The sequence below is a fragment of the Neopelma chrysocephalum genome, unplaced genomic scaffold (assembly GCF_003984885.1).
Source record: "Neopelma chrysocephalum unplaced genomic scaffold, ASM398488v2 Primary Assembly neopelma1_65, whole genome shotgun sequence".
Lineage (NCBI taxonomy): Eukaryota > Metazoa > Chordata > Aves > Passeriformes > Pipridae > Neopelma > Neopelma chrysocephalum.
In genome coordinates, this window is record NW_020897722.1 from 5,971,452 (window position 1) to 5,977,950 (window position 6,499).

At 48.5% G+C, this 6,499-nt stretch overlaps 1 long non-coding RNA gene across 1 annotated transcript; it reads left to right on the top strand.

Annotated features, from left to right (window-relative positions):
- The first annotated feature begins 1,610 nt into the window (after positions 1–1,610).
- LOC113967664 lies at positions 1,611–3,319 on the top strand. The gene is made up of 2 exons (XR_003534264.1): positions 1,611–2,582; positions 3,023–3,319. It is a non-coding gene; the product is annotated as an uncharacterized LOC113967664 (long non-coding RNA).
- Positions 3,320–6,499: the final 3,180 nt, after the last annotated feature.

The following is a 6,499-nucleotide window of genomic DNA, read 5'->3' on the forward strand; positions in this document are numbered from 1 at the left end:
TCTGGTGGGAAAGAGGGACTATCCACTGCCACCTAGAATGACACAGCATGGAGGTGAACATCCTGACAGGAGATGCATCCTGACCTCTGTGTGAGAGATGCTCAGCATGTGCAAGGGCAGCACAGAGATGTTAAAGGAACCAGGTCACTGCAGGGCTCTGGTGACAGGAGGCGTATGAGTTCTGGTCAAAGGGACAGAGATACTGAGTTCACTGGCTGGTGAAAAAGAACCAGGTAGGTGAAAAATGAGAGCATGTCTGGAACATCTACCTCCATCCTTCCAGCGTGCATGGCAGGAGGCTTGCAGGTGTGGTGGTGCCAGCCAGAAGGACTCATTTGAACACAGAGATGTCTGGATTGATGGCTTTATTTCAGCTTATTTTAGCAAGTAATAGGCAGGGGGGGTGATGTTTATCACTGAAACTGGAGCTGGCTGTACTTTAGATCACAGCTCTAATCGGTTAGACTGACTTGGACAGTAAATCACTTCAGCAGCACTAATAACACAGAGTGACAGGTGTACTAAACCTTCTATTGCAGCAATAACCTGGTCCTGCTGGTTCTTTCACTCAGGTTAGTGCTTCTGCTCTGGTTTGTTTATTAAAGCTCCTTCACAAAAGTCACCTGGGTGGCTGCTCTGACTCAGCCATTGAAATGGCTGTTCTCCTGCCATTCCCCAACCTGGCTTTGGCTCTTTTTATAGCCTGCTATAAAATTGTTTATTTTTGCACCTGTTTAGAAAGGCTTTTTGGCCACAGGGGTCTCATGATGTTGTTTTCATGGCTTCTGGAGCAGGGCTGCTCTGTTGTTGCTAGAAATAATTGCTGTTAATTAATTCTTTGCTGATTTTTCTTTGGCAAAGCATACTGAAATAAACAGAGAACTGAGCAGCATGCTTTGTATTTTGATATTGTGGGAGCTTTTAGGAGGCATGCAGTGACATCCAAACAATGCCATCAGCAGCCAGAGGAAGAGTAGGACACAGTCCTCAACTTTCTGTGGACAAAGTTAATTGGGGGAAGGCTGAATTACCATCTCCAGCTGTTTGGCAGCTTCCTTCAGGCCATCATTTTTAATCTCTTTCTAGAGAAAAACCACAGCCTTGTTTCCATCTAATGCTTTATTCAAATCACAGTTGAGCAATGTTACAGAAAATGATGTGGTCTCAGCTCTCTGAGCTGGACCAGCAGCTGAAGGCAGCAGCCTGTGATAAGAGACTGACTGCTGGGGCCAATAACTGCACCATTTTCTTTTCTGTGCCCTTTTAAAATGATGTGTTCTTTTTTTTCTGAGGGGCTTTCAGACCAGAAGTGAAGTGTTGGGCTTCAGCCCCTCTGACCCATGGTCATGCCTGTATCATCTCCATCGTTCGCTTTGCACTGGGCTCCTGGCAGGATCAGCCACTGCTTCCCAGGAACCCAGAGCTGGCAGCAGCTGGCTGGGCCACTTCTGTCCCCACCCTGGAATGGGACATCATGCAGCCCTGTCTCTTGCTTGAATGTCTCCAAGCTGTTCCTGGAAGAATGAGCCATTTGAGCCAGGAAGAGATTAAATTATTGGAATTGAGCAAAAGCAATTTCCATGAAAAGTGCTTGCCCTGTGGTTGGCACATCGAACCTGTCCTGCCGTGCCTCTGACTCAGACTGAGTTGATGACGTCCTGCTCTGAATAATCACTTTGACTTTTCTTGGAGGAGCTGATACCCTGACATATGAGTGTCTTCACACATATGTTGGCTTTCTCCATACTGAGATTCCACAGGCCTAAATCTTTTAATTAGAATAAATGGGGAATAATGCTGAAAGCAGTGGTCTACCAGTGACGTAGTTGAATTATTGATTTCATTGGCCTAATTTCGTCTTCTCTGAGAGCATTAGGCCATAGAAATTAGCACAGCTCCAGACAGGTGCCTCATAGCTGCCATGGAGCCAATTCCCTCAGCTGCCCCCTCCATGTCATCTTTTATGTCATATGAAATGGGTTTGGTACCAAAGCAACATGTCTGTTACAGAGCTGTTTTTCCTGTGTTGAGATTTCCCTGTGTGCTGTGGAGCAGACATACAAATATCCAACATCTTCAAGCTATCAATTACCCCCTTACTCTCTCTCTCAGAGGTCTCTTGGCTCCCAACAACACTCTCTGAGCAATTAAGCAGCCCTTGCAACCACATATCAACACCCAAAACAGCCCATTGCTGCAGTGAGCTGACCAGTGGCAGGCAGAATGGAAGCTGAAAGGATATCCTGAGCATGTGACGGGCTGGTGATCGGAGAACTTTCCTTTTTGTTGGCAGTGTGGCTTTGAGAGATCAATGATCAGCTCTAGGGTGTTGCAGAAACCAAAAAAAAAAGGCGTTTAAGGAAATCAGCAGAGATTTTACTCTGAACCCCCTTCTTGTCCTCATTCTCCCTGTTTCTGTTGCCTTACAGAGGATCTCTGTGTGCATGATGTTACCTGCACAACTATTAAATCACCGGAGCAAAGGACTCCCCATCTTTCACGCTGGTAACACTGGGCTGCAACAGAGTTAACCACTATGCAAATGAAATGAAACCCTGACCTGCAAATCACTCTGCAGTGAGGTACTTTTAAAGCTGCACAACACTTTGTCTTCTTTGAGGGCTGGTGCAGGTGCAGAGCAGCTCTGCAGACACAGGACTTCACTGTTATTTCTGCACCCTCACATCACTTTCTCTTCAACTTGACCAACACATCCTAACCATGCAGATGCAGCGAGTGTGCTTTTCCCTGTTCCACAGAAGAACAATCCCACAGGATCCACACGGCAATTTGCTCAAAACCAGAGAAAGTTGGCATCAGTATTGGATTTTCAGTTCAAGACTTTTTAATTCCCCTGATCTGAGCCCTCTCCTCTGTGGCATTCCTCCCTCTCAGCTGTAGCCACTCTTGATTTAACTGGATAACCCAGAAAACAAGATATATAATTTTTTAAAGAAAAACCTCTAGGATCTAAGTTTCTTCCTTTTTTTTTTTTTTCTTTTTCTTTTTTTGTTTTGAACAGGAAACCAAAACTGCAACGGAAATGAGCTGCTGTAGCATAGGTGCAGCTGGCCAGTGCTGTAGCTTGTTCACGCAAACCTCTAGCTGCAAAAGCTGCCTCCCCTGTGGTGCTGAGGAAGCCTAAAGGATCCAGCCTGGTGTATCTGCTACTCCAGAGTTTTGCTTGAATGCAGTTGCAGTGGCATGAATTATTGATATCTCTGTTCAGGTTTGCTGTTCACGCAGGAATTTGTAATGCTTCCCCACCTTATGCTGTGAATGCGCTCCCGGGTCACATAAAGGGTTGTGTTCAACACCCTTTCACTTGCATGGTTGTGACATTGATTTAGCCATTTCAGGGCTGGGGCTGCAAAATTAGCTAAAAACCAGTGTAAAGAGCTCTTTCCTGACAAAACAAGGCAGTCTCGGGGGTAAAAGGAGCTAATGTGGAAGGGCAAGGAGAAGGTATAGTTATGTCTGTCCATTATCGGGGCGTCACCACAAAGATGATGGAAAGGTTTCCTGAAATTTCTGAGCATTCTTTGCCCTGACCTCAGTATCTGGCATTTCCAGAAGCTGCCCTTGTTGCCACTGTGCTTACCACCTCAAGAGATCCCATTAATAATGTCCGTTTCTAAGGCAACAACCTTGTGATTTAGAAAAGACTGAGTTAAAAGTGTGTGTGTTTACAAACAAACACATCTTACACATAAATATGTAAGTATGTACATACATATGTATATAAATTTATATCAGACCTACAAGTCACTTAGCAGTGGAGAGACAGAAAGCACCTGAATGATGGTGATGTGCTGACAGTGACAACGCGTCTCCAGAGAGTTTGGCCAGAGACTTTGCAAGAAGTAGGAGCAAATTCATTTAGCATTCCCTGACAGGCCATACCCACGGGCAAAGTGTGGGGCAAAGCTCAGAGGAGGTGTCGGCTCCTGTGGGTAGAGGCAGGAGGGAACAGTCTGACATGGACAAGGCTCAGCAGCCTCTGAGAGCCTCTGATGGGGCAAACTTCGCCCTTTAACCCTTGTGAGACCATAAACTCAGATTCCTGCTCTACACCAGGAATCACAATCCTTGGGAGCCAATGTCCATCAGGAAAGCCTCACTGCCTGCCCTGGATCAACATTGTGCCAATCGATACTGGGACAATACCCAGCCTCTTAACCTTGGATAAACCAGGAGTAAATTTACAGAGGTACTCTTTTATATGTGAGATTGGTTGAAGCCTTTGATTTTCCACTGAACAAAAGTTTATCTTCAATTCTGGATCATTAAGTTCCAACTTTTCTCCCTGTCTCTCCATGTTCCCTTCACCCATATGGGTCGTTTGTTTCCCCATGTGAAGTCTGGAGTCATTCTGATGAAGCTTAAATTCTGAGGATGCTGCTGATTGACCCTTGCTGGCCCTGCTCTCCTGCTCTGTCTGTCCTTTATGAAATGCTCCCCTTTCATCATTGACAACAGGCTCTGTTTTATTTGATTTTATTACAAGATATAAATTTCTGTCTGCAGCCCTGGCTTCCAACACACAGAGGAGAGAGAGGGATTGCCTAGCAACCAGGAGAACAAAAAATTAAGAGAATCAATAAGTCTTAATGGAAAGCTAAACAGCGACTTTCAAACCAAACCCCCTCCCTCCTCCCAACCCCGGCCCGTGGTAAGTTCATGATGCAGCATCCTGGCTATCACATGAAGCCTTCAGCAAGTGCCTCTTCTGGAAAAACCAGAGTGCAAATGAAAACCTGACCTAACTTGGGCTTAGGGAAAGCTCTGATCCTGTAAGCATTTACACTTCAAGCTTGAGCATATCACAAGTGTGGAGGATAAGGGCTGAGATAATGTGCTGAGCTGGTTTGTCTCAGAGGATGTTAGAAGTCAGTGCTCTGCTCTAGGTAAGTATTAGTGACTCAGAGGCTGAAGAAGGTGAGGGTCTGGATGCAGTAGCTCAACTTGCCCACCAAAGGCCTGTGTGTGGGATTGTGCCTTTGGTTAGCATGGGAATGAGTTTCCAGGTGTTATCAGCCTATGTGTGTAAAACCAGCAAACCCAGCACGATGCAGGACACTGGGCAGAGTCAGCAAGGAACAATCCAATATCAGTTTAAAGCAGTCAGAAATCAACCTGGTTACAGTTGCTTGCCTGGCAGCACAAATGCAAAGGTCATTCAGAAAAACGTATTCCAGGCAAGTGGGGCAAACATAAATGTACCAGGCCCTGATTTTATCTGTATTTAAGAGTGTTATGCTATTTTCCTCCCACAAAGTGTCCTCTGGAACCTGCTCACATCTGTGTAGGTTTGCAGGATCAAGATGGTGATTCGGTTGTGGAAGTCTTCCAGGATATACTGGCAAGCTCCTCCTGCAGGTGTTCCTGCACACCCTGAACCTCATGGGCAGCATGAACGACATGAGCTGAGCTTGCAGGAGGGCTCTGCTTTGTTGGAGGAAGTTGAGAGCGACAGCTTGAATGGGGGACTTGCTTTGCAGAACCAAAATTGTTTCTGTAAGCAGAGATGTATGAACCACAAACAGGACATATCAGCATTGCAGGTGACCCATATCTGAGAGGAAGGTTTCAGCAGGAGTTCGGGCAGCAGCCTCAAGACACAGCTCTGAACCTCTCCTTGGCCAAAGGCTTCCCACGTCGCCACCCACGGTCACTCCCTAGTCCTTAGCTGGTAAAACAAGGACAGGAGCCTTGCCTGTAGGTGACATGACATGCACGAGGGGCTGCAGCCCTTGGTCCCAGCAACACAGACATGATGACATAAGGAAGCTGTGGTTCTTCCCCAGGGGCGTTTTCTCTCCTGATACTCCCTTGACACTATGGAGGGTGTGAAAAGTGTGGGAAGATGCTTGGAGGACGGTCCTGCCAAGACACAGACATGGAAGGTGGTGGTGATGTGTGGAAGGACAGCAGTGAAGGAGGAGTGTTTTGGAGCACGTGTGGCTACTAGCAAAACGTTCACAAGTACCCCCTAAAGACGTTGATGTTGAAAACGCTCCCCAAAAGTGCTGCCCGTGAACCTGCCAAGGTGCTTGAGTGGTGAGGCCACGGCCAGTGAGGGGTGGGGGATGCTGTGAGCTGCCACCTCCCCCAGGCAAAGACCCCCGGCACCCACCTCCCCCTTCCCCGCCGGCTCCCACCCCATGAGAGAGAGCATCCCCTCCCGTCACCGTCACCCCGAGTTAAACCAGGGAAGGGACCACTGAGTGCTGGGGACAGCCGGAGGGATGGGACGCCCTGAAGCTCGGGGACATCCCCCTCTCCCCGGGGGGGACGGGGCGCCCGGGCCACAAGCAGCCGCTGGAGGTCGCGGGCGAGCGGCGCGGGGGAGCCACCAGCCCCCCGGGGCCCGGCGAGAAGGCGGAACCGGCGGCGTGCCCGGCCGGGCGGCCCCGGCAGCGGCGGGGCCAGAGGCTCCCAGGGCAGCAGCAGCACCGCCCCGGCAGCGGCGCGTCCCGGCGGCCGGAGAGGCGCGTTC